This window comes from Ranitomeya variabilis, chromosome 1, assembly GCF_051348905.1.
Source record: "Ranitomeya variabilis isolate aRanVar5 chromosome 1, aRanVar5.hap1, whole genome shotgun sequence".
Classification (NCBI taxonomy): Eukaryota; Metazoa; Chordata; class Amphibia; order Anura; family Dendrobatidae; genus Ranitomeya; species Ranitomeya variabilis.
In genome coordinates, this window is record NC_135232.1 from 143,228,135 (window position 1) to 143,246,556 (window position 18,422).

Here is an 18,422-nt window from a genome sequence, read left to right on the forward strand (position 1 = left end):
CGCAACAGAGACTAGTAGTCACACAACCTTTGTTTCTCCTACGTGGATAGACTTAGGATGAGAATGAGGAGGAAGAGAGTGAGGAAGAGATGGAGAGTCATCATCATGGTGGAGACAGGTAAGTGTTGGCTGTATGGAGCTTGGCACATATGCCTGACTTTATGTACTGCTGCCTTTCCTGTGACCCTCGCGTTACACTCATCTTTTTTTTTTTTAAAAAGAGTACTTCCTGTTCACTCTGCTATACCCACACACCAATGAGAACTTTGCATCACTTCATCCTGAGGTGGAGAGGTCTTTTAAAATAGTGCTATACCAGAAGGCCATTGTGAAAAATATGTTGAAAAAATCCCATCAGACAACACTAGCGCAGGAGGCAAGCTTCCTTTCCCAACCAAGGAGGAGAGGCCAGGGGGACACGTAGCAGAGGCAGGGGTACACTGTAAGAGGTGTAAGCCAATTTCATGACACTAGCCCAGTGCCCAGGGCCTGGTGACCAGGTATTTTTAACAAGGAGGGAAAAGTTTTTAAAAATGATCAACCAAACCAGCATACTCCCTAATTCTGCTTTGACTTTCAACTATTGGGTCTCAAAGTTGGACACCTGGCATGAGCTGTCCCTCTATGCCTTGGAGGTGTTGTGCCTAAATGCTTACTCATAAAAATTAACAAAGCCTGCATTAGCACACACTTTTCCACTCCACCAGAAAACAACAGCACGCACATTGTTTGTAGCATTCAATATTTTAATGAGTGCTGCCAGTTGTTGCCTTTCAGGGGTCTGAGGATGACCCTAATCATATTTTCTCTATGGCTTTGCACTTTCTGCAAAACCTTAATGACTGTATAAGGACACCAACTACACTTTCAAAATATTTTCGTTCAAAATGTTGTTATGGATTTAATGGCTCATCCATAAAGTTTAACACAGTTATCTTTGCATTACAGTGGAATGTAAAATGTACAAAAAGCGTAGAAAAATAGTTCAGGATTAGATTACTCATCCATACAGTATTACATGCTTTTTTGTCACATTTTTGTGGTATATAACAGTCAAAAAAAGCATTTGAAAATGTATCAATATTAGATTGTTCACTTATAAGGTACTAGATGGTGGCCCGATTCTAACTCATCGGGTATTCTAGAATATGCATACCCACGTAGTATATTGCCCAGCCACGTAGTATATTGCCCAGTTACATTGTATATTGCCCAGTGACGTAGTATATTGCCCAATTACATTGTATATTGCCCAGTGACGTAATATACAGCACAGAGCCACATAGTATATTGCCCATTTACGTAGTATATTGCCCAGTGACGTAGTATATTGCCCAGTGAGGTAGTATACAGCACAGAGCCACGGAGTATATTGCCCAGCCACGTAGTATATTGCCCAGCCACGTAGTATATTGCCCAGTGACGTAGTATACAGCACAGAGCCATGTAGTATATTGCCCAGCCACGTAGTATATTGCACAGCCCATGTAGTATATTGCCCAGCTACGTAGTATATTGCCCAGCCACGTATGACACAGGTTAAAAAAATAAAAAATAAACATATACTCACCTTCCGCAGGCGCATTGTAGCTCTGTCGCCTGTGTGGGGTGCAGGCGGCAGCTTCCGGTCCCAGGGTGTGATGACGTCACAGTCACGTGACCGTGTCGCGGTCACATGACCGTGACGTCACTGCAGGTCCTTTCCACGCAGGCGCGCAGGACTTGTGATGACGTCGCGGTCACATGACTGTGACGTCATGGCAGGTCCTTCTGCCAGACCATCCTTGCCACCGGAACGTGCCGCTTGCATCGCGAGGAGCTGGAAAGGCGGCGTAGGTGAGTATATAATCATTTTTTATTTTTTTAAATTATTTTTAACATTAGATGTTTTTACTATTGACGCTGCATAGGCTGCGTCAATAGTAAAAAACTTGGTCACACAGGGTTAATAGCAGCGGTAACGGAGTACGTTACCCGCGGCATAACGCGGTCCGTTACCGCCGGCATTAACCCTATGTGAGCGGTGACCAGAGGGGTGTATGCGGGCACCAGTGAGTGCGGGGAGTAAGGAGCGGCCATTTTCTTCTGGACTGTGCGTGTCGCTGATTGGTCGTGGCAATGGTCGTGGGCATTTTGCCACGACCAATCAGCGACTTGGATTCCATGACAGACAGAGGCCACGACTAATGAATATCCGTGACAGACAGACAGAAGGACAGAAAGACAGAAGTGACCCTTAGACAATTATATAGTAGATTACATATTCTTGGGTACATTTCATTGCTATAAAAACTACAAAAAACTGTTCAAAATTTTACCATTAATATATTTCTCACCCATAGACTCTTCCATGGTCTGGAGTACATTTCGTTGCTATATTCCTCAAAAAACTTGTTCAAAATTTATTGGTATTATATTACTCACCCATAGGGTATTACATCTTCTTGGGTAAATTTTGTTGGTATAAGAGACTCAAAAAACTTGTTCAAAATTTATCCATTAATATATTTCTCACACACAGTATATTACATCTTCTTAGATACATTTCGTTGCTTTATAAGCCTAAAAAAGAATTGTTAAAAATGTTATTGGTATTATATTGCTCATTCATAGGCTGTTCTGTGGCTGGATCACATTTAGTTGGTATGTAACCCTCAAAAAATGTCTTCGAAAATTTAGGCTGTGGACACATGTTGCAGATTTGTTGCGTTTTTGTTGCGTTTTTTTTCTAGGCGGATTTGAAGCAAAACCTGATGCCAGTTAAGTGAATGAGAAGCCTGTGATGTCATGCACACGTTGAGTACTTTTGACATGCAGATTTGAATCTGCTTATGGGGGGTGCATTATACTATAGAGTCTGTGCATGGGGGTTTATCATACTATAGAGTCTGCCTATGGGGGTGCATTAAACTATAGAGTCTGCAGATGGGGGTGCATTATACTATACAGTCTGCCTGTGGGGGATGCATTAAACTATAGAGTCTGCGTTTGGGAGTGCATTATACTATAGAATCTGCCTATGGGGGTGCATTATACTATAGAGTCTGCCTAAGAGGAGTGCATTAAATTATAGTGTTTGCCTATGTGGAGTGCATTATACTACAAAGTCTGCCTATGGGTGCAGCATTATACTATAGAGTCTGCCTATGGGGAGTGCATTAAATTATAGTATCTGCCTATGTGGAGTGCACTATACTATAGATTCTGCCTATGGGAAGTGCATTATACTATAGAGACTGCCTATGGGGGTGCATTATTCTATAAAGGGTCTGCTTATGGGGGGTGCATTACACTATAAAGTCTGCCTATGGGGGTACATTATGCTATAGAGTTTACCTATGAGCAGCTCCAGGTTTTTGAGGGCCCCGGGCGAAAGAGTCTCAGTGGGCCCCCCCCCTTTAACACGTACCACGATTCATGATGCACAGATAATAAATAAAATGTATAGTACAATGCCAGATTTCACTTCTTACATGAGCGATAGCAATATATAACACAGCCCACGCAGTATATAACACAGCCCACGCAGTATATAACACAGCCCACGCAGTATATAACACAGCCATGCTGTATATAACACAGCCACGCAGTATATAACACAGCCACGCAGTATATAACACAGCCCACGCAGTATATAACACAGCCATGCTGTATATAACACAGCCACGCAGTATATAACACAGCCACGCAGTATATAACACAGCCCACGCAGTATATAACACAGCCCACGCAGTATATAACACAGCCCACGCAGTATATAACAGCCCACGCAGTATATAACACAGCCCACGCAGTATATAACACAGCCCACGTAATATATTGCACAGCCACGCAGTATATAACAGCCCACGTGATGTAGTATACAGCACAGCGCACGTAGTATAGCACAGCTCCGTGACATAGTAATACTAGTATATAACACACACCACCCACGTAGTATATAATAATATAACAACACAGCCAGCCATTTAGTATATACAGTCAGTAGTCTATGCCTTTAGTCTGTATGATGCAAGTTGCAACATTTGAGATTTGGAAAGTAAAAGAATCAGTGTTCAGTGTTCTCTTCTGACTATCTATGGGGGGGATACAATAGGGAGGGGAAATAGCCTCAGAGACCCTCAGTCTACATGATGACCTAACTCGTCAGGATCAGAAACCAGGAAAGGCCTGGTTCACAAACTCTGAATGAAGCAAGCAAAACAGCTTGGCATTAGGATGCACGCAGCAGGCCCAGGCTCAGTAGGCTGCATCCCATCCCACCCCCCCGGGCCGGCCTCGCCCCCGCCATGCGCAGCGTTGGGACCGTCACCGAAGACGAGTCACTCACTCACTGTTTCACTCGGCGCCGTTACATCGTTGTGGACACAGAGAGGGTGCACGTTGTCATGAATCCCCAATGGCTAGGGATAGCACAGGACAAGCAAAGTATAACAAAATATCGGACGAGCTCTAGGGTGATGGAACCTGGGCTGACCGCTGCCCTACGCCTGACAAACGCAACTAGAGATAGCCAGGGAGCGTGCCTACGTTGGTTCTAGACGCCACGCACCAGCCTAAGAGCTAACTAGTACTGCAGAGAAAACAAGACCTCACTTGCCTCCAGAGGAATTAACCCCAAAGGTATAGTTGCCCCCCACATGTATTGACGGTGAAATGAGAGGAAGGCACACACATAGAGATGATATATATAGCTTTAGCAAATAGAGGCCCGCTAAAAACTAGAAAGCAGAATGATACAAAAGGGGACTGAGCGGTCAGCAAAAAACCCTAATCAAAAAAACCATCCTGAGATTACAAGAACCCATGTGCCAACTCATGGCACATGGGGAGAACCTCAGTCCACTAGAGCAACCAGCTAGCATAGAGACATTCTAAGCAAGCTGGACCAAAAACCAAACAACTGAAAATCAGCACTTAGCTTATCCTGAAAGATCTGGGAGCAGGTAGGCAGGAACCAAACAGAGCACATCTGAACACATTGATAGCCGGCAAGGGAAATGACAGAAAGGCCAGGTAAAATAGGAAACACCCAGCCTCTGATGGACAGGTGGAAACCAAAGGCCGCAACCCACCAAAGTCACCCAGTACCAGCAGTAACCACCAGAGGGAGCCCACCAACAGAATCCACAACAGTACCCCCCCCTTGAGGAGGGGTCACCGAACCCTCACGAGAACCCCCAGGGCGATCAGGGTGAGCTCTATGGAAGGCGCGGACCAAATCAGTCGCGTGAACATCGGAGGCGACCACCCAGGAATTATCCTCCTGACCATAACCCTTCCACTTAACCAAATACTGGAGTTTGCGTCTGGAAACACGAGAATCCAAGATCTTTTCAACAACATACTCCAATTCTCCCTCCACCAGCACCGGAGCAGGAGGCTCGACCGAAGGAACAACGGGCACCTCATACCTCCGCAACAACGACCGATGGAACACATTATGAATAGCAAACGATGCTGGGAGATCCAAACGAAAAGATACAGGGTTAAGAATCTCCGAGATCCTATAAGGACCGATGAACCGAGGCTTGAACTTAGGAGAAGAGACCTTCATAGGGACAAAACGAGAAGACAACCACACCAAGTCCCCAACAAGAAGTCGGGGACCCACGCGGCGACGGCGATTAGCAAACTGCTGAGTCTTCTCCTGAGATAACTTCAAATTGTCCACCACCTGATTCCAAATCTGATGTAGCCTGTCCACCACCACGTCTACTCCAGGACAATCCGAAGATTCCCCCTGACCAGAGGAAAAACGAGGATGAAACCCCGAATTACAAAAAAAAGGAGAGACCAACGTGGCAGAACTAGCCCGATTATTAAGAGCAAATTCGGCCAGTGGCAAAAAAGCAACCCAGTCATCCTGATCAGCAGAAACAAAACACCTCAAATAAGTTTCCAAGGTCTGATTAGTTCGCTCCGTCTGGCCATTCGTCTGAGGATGGAATGCAGAAGAGAAAGACAAATCAATGCCCATCTTGGCACAAAACGTCCGCCAAAATCTAGACACAAACTGGGATCCCCTGTCAGAAACGATATTCTCCGGAATCCCATGCAAACGAACCACGTTCTGAAAAAACAAAGGAACCAACTCAGAGGAGGAGGGTAACTTAGGCAAGGGCACCAAATGAACCATCTTAGAAAAGCGGTCACACACAACCCAGATAACGGACATTTTCTGTGAAACCGGGAGATCAGAAATAAAATCCATGGAAATGTGCGTCCAAGGCCTCTTCGGGATGGGCAAAGATAACAACAACCCACTAGCCCGTGAACAGCAAGGCTTAGCTCGAGCACACACTTCACAAGACTGCACAAAGGTACGCACATCCCTAGACAAGGAAGGCCACCAAAAAGACCTGGCCACCAAATCTCTTGTACCAAATATTCCAGGATGACCAGCCAACACAGAAGAATGGACCTCGGAGATGACTCTACTGGTCCAATCATCTGGAACAAACAGTCTTTCTGGTGGACATCGATCCGGTTTATCCACCTGAAACTCCTGCAATGCGCGTCGCAAGTCTGGGGATACGGCGGACAATATTACCCCATCCCTAAGGATACCAGCAGGCCCAGTGTCTCCAGGAGAATCAGGCACAAAACTCCTGGAAAGAGCATCTGCCTTCACATTCTTTGAACCCGGCAGGTATGAAACCACGAAATTGAAACGAGAAAAAAATAATGACCAACGAGCCTGTCTAGGATTCAAACGCCTGGCAGACTCAAGGTAAATGAGATTCTTGTGATCAGTCAAGACCACCACGCGATGTTTAGCACCCTCAAGCCAATGACGCCACTCCTCAAATGCCCACTTCATGGCCAAAAGCTCCCGATTACCCACATCATAATTGCGCTCGGCGGGCGAGAATTTTCTAGAGAAGAAAGCACATGGCTTCGTCACCGAGCCATTAGAACTTCTCTGTGACAAAACCGCCCCCGCTCCAATCTCGGAAGCATCAACCTCCACCTGAAAAGGAAGTGACACATCTGGTTGACACAACACAGGAGCAGAAGAAAACCGGCGCTTAAGTTCCCGAAAGGCCTCCACGGCCGCAGGAGACCAATCAGCAACATCAGCACCCTTTTTAGTCAAATCAGTCAAAGGTTTAACAATACTGGAAAAATTAGCAATGAACCGACGATAAAAATTAGCAAACCCCAAGAACTTCTGAAGGCTCTTAACAGACGTAGGTTGTGTCCAGTCACAAATAGCCTGAACCTTAACGGGATCCATCTCAATAGTAGAAGGAGAAAAAATGTACCCCAAAAAAGAAATCTTCTGGACTCCGAAGAGACACTTTGAGCCCTTCACAAACAGAGAATTGGCCCGCAAAACCTGAAACACCTTCCTGACCTGTAGAACATGAGACTCCCAGTCATCAGAAAACACCAAAATATCATCCAAATACACAATCATAAACTTATCCAGATATTCACGGAAAATATTGTGCATAAAGGACTGAAAGACTGACGGAGCATTGGAGAGTCCAAAAGGCATTACCAAATACTCAAAATGGCCCTCAGGCGTATTAAATGCAATTTTCCACTCATCACCCTGTTTTATCCGCACCAGATTATACGCACCACGAAGATCTATTTTAGTGAACCACCTAGCCCCCTTAATGCGAGCAAACAAATCAGTAAATAATGGCAATGGATACTGGTATTTGACTGTAATCTTATTCAGAAGGCGATAATCTATACAAGGCCTCAGGGAACCATCTTTTTTTGCCACGAAAAAAAAACCTGCTCCCAGAGGGGACGAAGATGGACGAATATGTCCCTTTTCCAAGGACTCCTTAATATAATTCCGCATAGCAGTATGCTCTGGCAGTGACAGATTAAATAAACGACCCTTAGGGAACTTACTGCCAGGAATCAATTCTATAGCACAGTCACACTCTCTATGAGGAGGGAGCGAATTGAGCTTAGGCTCCTCAAAAACATCCTTATAATCTGACAAAAACGCAGGGATCTCCGAAGGAGTCGATGAAGCGATTGAAATCGGAGGTGCATCATCATGAACCCCCTGACATCCCCAGCTTAGCACAGACATTGTTTTCCAGTCCAGGACAGGATTATGAGTTTGTAACCATGGCAGACCAAGCACAAGTACATCATGTAAATTATACAGTACAAGGAAGCGAATCACCTCCTGATGAACGGGAGTCATGCGCATGGTCACTTGTGTCCAATACTGCGGTTTATTCATAGCCAATGGTGTAGAATCAATTCCCTTCAGAGGAATAGGAACTTCCAGAGGCTCTAGACTAAAACCGCAGCGTTTAGCAAATGACCAATCCATAAGACTCAGGGCAGCGCCTGAATCCACATAGGCATCGACGGAAATGGAAGACAGTGAAAAAATCAGAGTCACAGACAAAATGAACTTAGACTGCAGAGTATCAATGGCAAAGGATTTATCAACCCTTTTTGTGCGTTTAGAGCATGCTGATATAACATGAGCTGAATCACCACAATAAAAACACAATCCATTTTTCCGCCTATAATTTTGCCGTTCACTTCTGGACTGAATTCTATCACATTGCATAGTCTCAGGTGCCTGTTCAGAAGACACCGCCAACTGGTGCACGGGTTTGCGCTCCCATAAACGCCGATCAATCTGAATGGCCATAGCCATAGACTCATTCAGACCTGTAGGCGCAGGGAACCCCACCATAATATCCTTAATGGCCTCAGAAAGACCATTTCTGAAGTTTGCAGCCAGGGCGCACTCATTCCACTGAGTAAGCACCGACCATTTCCGAAATTTCTGACAATATATTTCCGCTTCATCATGCCCCTGAGAGAGGGCTAATAAAGCCTTTTCAGCCTGAATCTCTAGGTTAGGTTCCTCATAGAGCAATCCCAATGCCAGAAAAAACGCATCCACACTGAGCAACGCAGGATCCCCTGGTGCCAATGCAAATGCCCAATTCTGAGGGTCGCCCCGTAGGAACGATATAACAATCTTGACCTGTTGAGCAGGGTCTCCAGAGGAGCGAGATTTCAAAGAGAGAAACAATTTACAATTGTTCCTGAAATTCAGGAAGGTAGATCTATCTCCAGAAAAAAACTCTGGAATAGGAATTCTAGGTTCAGACATGGGAGTGTGAACAACGAAATCCTGTATGTTTTGAACCTTTGCCGCGAGATTACTCAGGCTGGAAGCCAAACTCTGGACATCCATGATAAACAGCTAAGATCAGAGCCATTCAAGGGTTAAGAGGAGGTAAGAAGCAGATAGACAGCAATTAAGGGCTAGGCAGCAAAACTCTGAAGGAAAAAAAAAAAAAAATTTTCCTTGAACACTTCTTTTCCTCCTGCTTCAGCCCAAACAATTAACACTTTGTGGGCCGGCTATACTGTCATGAATCCCCAATCGCTAGGGATAGCACAGGACAAGCAAAGTATAACAAAATATTGGACGAGCTCTAGGGTGATGGAACCTGGGCTGACCGCTGCCCTACGCCTGACAAACGCAACTAGAGATAGCCAGGGAGCGTGCCTACGTTGGTTCTAGACGCCACGCACCAGCCTAAGAGCTAACTAGTACTGCAGAGAAAACAAGACCTCACTTGCCTCCAGAGGAATTAACCCCAAAGGTATAGTTGCCCCCCACATGTATTGACGGTGAAATGAGAGGAAGGCACACACATAGAGATGATATATATAGCTTTAGCAAATAGAGGCCCGCTAAAAACTAGAAAGCAGAATGATACAAAAGGGGACTGAGCGGTCAGCAAAAAACCCTAATCAAAAAAACCATCCTGAGATTACAAGAACCCATGTGCCAACTCATGGCACATGGGGAGAACCTCAGTCCACTAGAGCAACCAGCTAGCATAGAGACATTCTAAGCAAGCTGGACCAAAAACCAAACAACTGAAAATCAGCACTTAGCTTATCCTGAAAGATCTGGGAGCAGGTAGGCAGGAACCAAACAGAGCACATCTGAACACATTGATAGCCGGCAAGGGAAATGACAGAAAGGCCAGGTAAAATAGGAAACACCCAGCCTCTGATGGACAGGTGGAAACCAAAGGCCGCAACCCACCAAAGTCACCCAGTACCAGCAGTAACCACCAGAGGGAGCCCACCAACAGAATCCACAACAGCACGTGCACCGACTGTGCACCTCCTGAGTCCTGACTGCAGCTGCTGCTCGTCTTCTCCTGCTTGGCGCTGCCGCTGCTGGACCTGTCCTGGAAGTGGAATGGAACCAACGCGAATGAACGGATGATCCGATGATCTTCTCTGTGCTCTTCTTGCCGGCTCTTAGGAAGTGACAGGCAGATGACCCGGCGTCGCCCAGAAGTGACTCTCGTATTGTATCCATGGTGACGGGCCGGCGGAGGTGAGTATTGCAGCTGCGCAGTGCCAGGCACCAGCGAAACCCTTAGATCTCTGTGCCGCCTGCTTCCGAGGCGCCGTGGATGAGGGATTTGAATGACTGAGTAGTCTGAGTCACTGTAGTCACACACAGCAGGGATGTAGTGCACTACCATAAATGGGCCCCCCCCGTCACGCCAGGGCCCCGGCACTTGCCCGGGTGCGCCGGGTGCTGACGCCGGCCCTGCCTATGAGGAGTGCATTATACTATAGAGTCTGCCTATTGGGGGTGCATTATACAATGTAAAGTCTAACTATGCTGGATGCACATATGCTGGTCTTGGGGGATTAGAGATAATTTAAGTATGGTACCCTGGAGACAGGATGATACTACTGGTCAGAGGAGGTGCTTGAAGCTGGATGTGACTGTGTTGGGAGTGCATGATGGGAGAATGCTGAAAGTGGGTTTGGGGGAACCCCTGGATCTTGGTACACTGCATTAGGGTGATTTGTGTGGAAAAGTTTTGGTTATCATTATATCCTTAATGGGGGTTTTAGTTGCCACTACTGTGAGGGGAGACAGGAGCTGGATGTGGCTCACGACCCTTTTGCAGAGCTGAATGTTACTTTCAAGGTCAGAAAGGTTGAGGACAACTGCATTATACAATATAGAGTCTATGGAATGTGCATTATGCTAAATATAGTATGCCTATGGGGCATGCATTATGATAAATATAGTATGCCTATGGGGAATGCATTATGCTAAATAGAGTCTGCCTATGAGGTGTGCATTATACAATATAGAGTATGCCTATGGGGAATGCATTATACTATATAGAGTATACTTATGGGAACTGCATTATGCTATAGAGGCCTATGAAGAGTGCATTATACTATATGGAGGCCTATGGGGAATGCATTATACTATAGTGGCCTATGAGGAGTGCATTAAACTATATGAAGGCCTATGGGGGGTGCATTATACTATATTGAGAACTATCTGGTGCATTATACTATATGGAGGCTATCTATGGACCATCATACAGTGTGCAGATTACTGTGAGGAGGCCATCATACAGTGTTGGAGCCATCAAACAGTTTGGGGGCTACTAATGGGTCAATATACTGTGTGAGTGGTACTATACAGTGAGGGGGCATTATGCTGTGTATTGGGGAGCTGTACAGTGGGGAGACTCGGGACATTATTAAATGTAAATTTGGCACTTATTGTTATAGGGGAACTCAGGTTACTGTGACTGTCAAAGGGGCACACAGGGCATTATTACTTTCTAGGGGGCAAAATGTGGGCACTCTTTATAGGGCACTTGCACACGGCACTAATATATTGTAGAGGTTCTTTTTTCCATCGGCACATAGTACCACACAGCAGATGCAGTAATAGGGACATATACGGCAGCAGCGGCTCAGCATTGGGGTATCATCAGAATAAGGAGTTTGTGCAGGTTGTGAATATATGGGGTCAGTGCTGAAAATATGAGATGTGAAATGTGTCTTTGTTGTAATCCCTGCAGCCGAGTCGTGGCTGGAGAAGTTGTCATATCGGTCTGGGTCAGATGGATAAGATGGGAAAAGTGAAAGACTCCATCAGAAAGAACTTCCTCTATAAGTCACTATCTGTAACTGTACTGTGATCTCTTATATGTTCCGTAGGACTGGCATCTGCCACTGACCATATGGCGGTAATATCAGTGTTGGTCTTTATATAGAGATGATTTTCAGCAACAGCGCGGTCATCTGCTGAGGTTCTCCTACATCCACTATTAGGGTGCGTCACCCTGTTGTGATCAAGGTTACCTGTTTAGGGGCCCACTCAGAAGTTTTGCCACCCCTGAACCAAAACCTTAGCTACTCCTCTGGATGGAAGCATTAAAATGTCAAAAGCAACAAGTAGAGAAAATAAACACATTCATAACATCTCCTGTTTATCCCACCAGGCAAAGGCAGGACATTTACTACTATTTATATATTTATATGGAAGTCATCTCCATTGTAAAGGATTATTGGTAGCCATGAGAAAAACTAAAGTATCAGACAAACGTTTACAGTTTTTTCCCCCTGTTAAATGACACCATAAAACCTCTAATGAATTTCATGTTAGATTAGGACTATTGAAAGATTTCCAGCTGACAATAACATGTTGACAGGAAAGATTCATAGCGCACAAATTACGTATTCACAACCGTGGCCTGCAAAATAAAAGAACTTAATTAGATTTGGTCAATATGACTTCAGCGCTAAGCTTCCTGGAATTTTCTATAGTAACCGCTCTGCACACATTGTAAACATGGAAATAATTAATGAGCTGATGTATTGCTAGACATGAGATGATGAAAGTAGATGGCATAGCCACTAGTATCTGGGCTAAATAGACTTTATGTTCCTATGTATTTATATTTTATAGTAAATTCTATTTTTTGTTTTCCTTATTAAATTATAGTTTAATTGAATCAGTTGTATGTATGGCCTATTCATTCGTCGAGATACTGTACTAGGTTAATGACAAGGACATCATGTCAGCTTGAATGTAAACAGGCTACATAACATGTACAGCAAATTATATTAACCAGATTAACAGAACCAAGGAAAATTACTGAAAAGTTCACAGCAATTTGGGAGCAGAGCAAACAATGAATTTTGAAGGGAACCTGTCACTAGGTTTTCCCAATATAAAGTACGTCACCAACTTTAAGCCCCATGTGAAAGCATTCTAACATGCTGTATGTAAGTCCCCAATCCGATCTGCATAGTACGAAAAATACCTTTTATTATACTCAAACATAACGCGGTTCGATCCAATGGGTGTTGTCACGATTCATGTTTGGATTCATGGCAGCTCTGGTTCCGCTATAATTTAAATGTAGATTTTTTCCTTTCAGGCCAGCAAGGGTTAATATCATTTCCTTGCTGGCAGCTGCTGGTCTGCTGATGTGGGTGGTGACCACTCCCACCATCCTTTAAATAGTCACCTGATGCATCAGATGACTGTTGGTGATAGCCGAGAAGTCGGGAGCTCTCTGGTGCCAGCATGTATCAGCTGTTTGAGGACTTGGTTCTATATTTTCCACTGTGTGGAGCTGGGAAGTTTTATCATTCCCTGTCTTTGTCTGTCTCGTGCTTGTCACTACCCCCTGTGTTTACACCATCTGCAGTGGTGAGGCCAAAGTCCTTGCAGTGGTTACGGAAAGTATTCAGACCCCTTTAAATTTTTCACTCTTTGTTTCATTGCACCCATTTGGTGAAGTCAAATGAGTTCATTCTTTTCTCATTAATGTACACTCTGCACCCCATCTTGACTGAAAAAAAACAGAAATGTAGAAATTTTTCCAAATGTAATAAAAAAAGAAAACCTGAAATATCACATGGTCATAAGTATTCAGACCCTTTGCTCAGACACTCATATTTAAAGAGAACCTGTCACCCCCAAAATCGACGATGAGCTAAGCCCACCAGCATCAAGGGCTTATCTACAGCGTTCTGGAATGCTGTAGATAAGCCCCCGATGTATCCTGAAAGATAAGAAAAAGAGGTTAGATTATACTCACCTGGGTGGGCGGTCCGATCCGATGGGCGTCGCGGTCTGGAGCCTCCTATCTTCATAAGATGATGTCCTCTTCTTGTCTTCATGCTGCGGATCCGGTGCAGGTGTACTTTGTCTGCCCTGCTGAGGGCAGAGCAAAGTACTGCAGTGCGCAGGTGCAGGGCCTCTCTGACCTTTCCCGGCGCCTGCGCACTGCAGTACTTTGCTCTGCCCTCAACAGGGCAGACAAAGTACGCCTGCGCTGGAGCCGCAGCGTGAAGACAAGAAGAGGACGTCATCGTAAGAAGATGGGAGGCCCCGGACCGGACCGCGATGGCCATCGGACCGGATATCAGTGGGACCGCCCCTGGGTGAGTATAATCTAACCTCTTTCTCTCATCTTTCAGGATACATCGGGGGCTTATCTACAGCATTCCAGAATGCTGTAGATAAGCCCCTGATGCTGGTGGGCTTAGCTCATCATCGATTTTGGGGGTGACAGGTTCCCTTTAAGTAACATGCTGTCCATTTCCTTGTGATCCTCCTTAAGATGGTTCTACTCCTTCACTGGAGTCCAGCTGTGTTTAATTAAACTGATAGGACTTGATTTGTAAAGGCCACACTTGTCTATATAAGATCTCAAAGCTCACAGTGCATGTCAGACCAAATGAGAATCATGAGGTCAAAGGAACTGGCCAAGGAGCTCAGAGACAGAATTATGGCAAGGCACAGATCTAGCCAAGGTTACAACTGAATATCTGCAAAACTCAAGGTTCCTAAGAGCACAGTGGCCTACATAATCCTTAAATGGAAGAAGTTTGGGACCACCAGAAGTCTTCCTAGACCTGGCCGTCCAGCCAACCTGAGCAATCGTGGGAGAAGAGTCTTGGTGAGAGAGGTAAGAAGAACCCCAAGAACACTGTAGCTGTGCTCCAGAGATGCAGTAGGGATATAGGAGAAAGTTCCACAAAGTCAACTATCACTGCAGCCCTTCACCATTCGGGCCTTTATGGCAGAGTGGCCCGACGGAAGCCTCTCCTCAGTACAGGACATATGAAAGCCCGCATAGAGTTTGATAAAAAAAAACACATCAAGGACTCCCAGATTATTAGAAATAAGATTCTCTGGTCTGATGAGACGCAGATAGACCTTTTTAGTGATAATTCTAAGCTGTATGTGTGGAGAAAACCAGGCACTGTGCATCACCTGCCCAATACAATCCCAACAGTGAAACATGGTGTTGGCAGCATCATGCTATGGGGGTGTTTTTCTGCTGCAGGGACAGGATGATGGGTTGTCAATGAAAGAAACATGAATGCGGCCAAGTACAGAGATATCCTGGATGAAAACCTCTTCCAGAGTGCTCTGGACCTCAGAATTGGCCGAAGGTTCACCTTCCAACAAGACAATGACCCTAAGCACACAGCTAAAATAACAAAGGAGTGGCTTCAGAACAACTCTGTGACCATTCTTAACTGGCCCAGCCAGAGCCCTGACCTAAACCCAATTGAGCATCTCTGGAAAGACCTGAACATGGCTGTCCACCAATGTTCACCATCCAAACTGACGGAACTGGATAGGATCTGCAAGGAAGAATGGCAGAGGATCCTCAAATCCAGGTGTGAAACACTTGTTGCGTCATTCCCAAGAAGACTCATGGCTGTACTAACTCAAAAGAGTGCTTCTACTCAATACTGAGCAAAGGGTCTGAATACTTATGACCATGTGATATTTCAGTTTTTCTTTTTTAATAAATTTGCAAAAATTACTACATTTCTGCTTTTTTTAGTCAAGATGGGGTGCAGAGTGTACATTAATGTGACAAAAATGAATTTTTTTGAATTTACCAAATGGCTGCAATGAAGCAGAGTGAAAAAGTTAAAGGGGTATGAATACTCAGGGCTGCCACTAGGAATTTTGGGGCCCTATACTGGCAAAATTTTCGGGGCCCCCTTGAGACTCTGCCCAGGCTCCATCCCAGCCCTGCCTCCACCCCTCGAACTGTCCACAGTCCCACCGCTCTCTCTTGGAAAAACTCCACTTCTCACCAATCACACATTAACAGTTCCCATCACCAGAGCACACATGTAGCCAGCAGCTTTTGTTTTGGTCAAAAGATTTTTTAAGCCGCCAAAACAACAAGGTAAACTCTTTTGGCCAAGCACTACTCTACTCTAACCTATTAAACATTTTTTTAAAAATATCCAATACAATTTAGGTATATTTTTGTTTGTTTTTCAATTTTTAAAATGAACAATAATATCACATACAAGGGACAAATACCACCGCACCATGACCAGACACCATATTACCACCACACAGAGACCTATAATACCACATACAAGGAACAAAACCGCCACATCATGTCCAGACCACATATTACCAACACATGGTGACCAATAATACCACATACAAGGAACAAATACCACCACACCATGACTAGACCACATATTACCACCACATAGTGACCAAATAATAGCACATACAAGGAACAAATACCACCACACCATGGCCGGACAACATATTACCACTGCATAGTGGCTGAATACTACAATACTGATCATTAATAAAAAAAAAAAAACAACAATACAAATATCAATATAAGTGCCATTATACACAGGAGATCTGTACTTGGAATGCATTGTCTGTGTACAGGTAATACAGTGATTACCAGTGACAGTATACACAGGAGCTCTGTATATAGTGTCAGTATATAGGTAATGCAGTGATGACCAGTGACATTATACACACGAGAACTGTATATATTGTACAGGTTATACAGTGATCAATGACATTATACACAGGAGCTCTGTATATAGTGTTAATGTAAAGGTAATACAGTGATCACTGGTGACATTGTACACAGGACCGCTGTATATAGTATACAGTGTATAGTGTCAGTGTACAGGTAACACACTGACTCACCAGTGACGTCTCTAGGTGAAGTCCTTCATCTTTGCTTTTCAACTTCATCCAGCACAGATCACCATCACTTCTTCCAGCCAGGGCTAGTCTCTGCAGAAAATAACACAGTTATCTAGAGCTCCGCTTGCACAACACATTACTTAATTTTTTCCCAAATTCTAAACTACATCAGATGAAGAAAAAAAGGTGACAGTGTTGCTGTGCACAGTAACAGGACCGCCTCCCCCATTTAGAACAGTACTCTCAAAAAATAAAATAAATACATCATTGCAGTAATAATATCCTTTAATTAGCCCCTATGGTAACAATATCCCCATCCTGGCCCCCTTGTGTCTTATTCCTGGCTTCAGCCATATGTTCTGTCATCCTGACCTCATGAGTATCCATTCTTCCCCCATGTGATGTCCTATCCTGCCCATCTGTCCCATGATCCTGCCCCATCTGTCCCGTGATCCTGCCCCATCTGTCTCCATCATATCTATCCTGCCCCATGATCCTGCTCCATCTGTCTCCATCCTGCACCATATCTCCATCCTGCACCATGATCCTGCATGCGTGTCTTCATTCTGCCCTCGTGCCTCCATTCTGCCCTTTGTCTCCATTCTGCCCCTTGTCTCCCATCCTGTCCTGTGTGTCTATTCTGCCCCTTGTCTCCCATCCTGCCCCCATGTCTCCATTCTGCCCCATGTCTCTATTCTGCCCCTTGTCTCCATTCTGCCCCTTGTCTCACATCCTGCCCCCGTGTCTCTATTCTGCCCCTTGTCTCCCATCCTGCCCCCGAGTCTCCATTCTGCCCCTTTGTCTCCGTTCTGCCCCGTGTCTCCATTCTGCCCCATGTCTCCATTCTGCCCCGTGTCTCCATCCTGCCCTTGTGTCTCCATTCTGCCCATTGTCTCCAATCTGCCCCTTGTCTCCCAAGGCCGCGACCAATCAGTGACAGGCTTAGTCCGGCCACGAATTGTCCCCTACCTACTCTCCTCCAGTCAGTGCCCCCTCTCTACTCCCCTCCAGTCAGCGCCAGTGTGTCACCCCACCAACTTTTTACTATTGATGCTGCCTATGCAGCATCAATAGTAAAAAGATATAATGTTAAAAATAATTAAAAAAATGAAAAACTGTGCTATTCTCACCTTCCGCCATCCACCAATGCGCGATGCTGCCGCCAGCTTCCGTTCCCAGTGATGCACTGCAAAATTACCCAGGTGACTTAGCGGTCTCGCGAGACTGCTAAGTCATCTGGGTAATTTCGCAATGCATCACTGCATCAATGCATCACTGGGAACGGAAGCTGGCGGCAGCATTGCGCGCATCGGCACAGCTTCGCTGGACGCCGGAGGGTGAGTATATAACTATTTTGCATTTTATTTTATTTTTTAACAGGGATATCGTGCCCACACTGCCATATACTATGTGGGCTGTGTTATATACTGCATGGGCTGTGTTATATAGTACGTGGCCTGTGTTATATACTGTGTGGGCTGTGCTTTTTATTACGTGGGCTGGGCTATATATTACGTGGGCTGTGTCATATACTATGTGGCTGCTATATACTATGTGGCTGCTATATACTATGTGGCTGTGCTATATACTACGTGGCTGTCTGTGTTACGTGGGCTGTGCT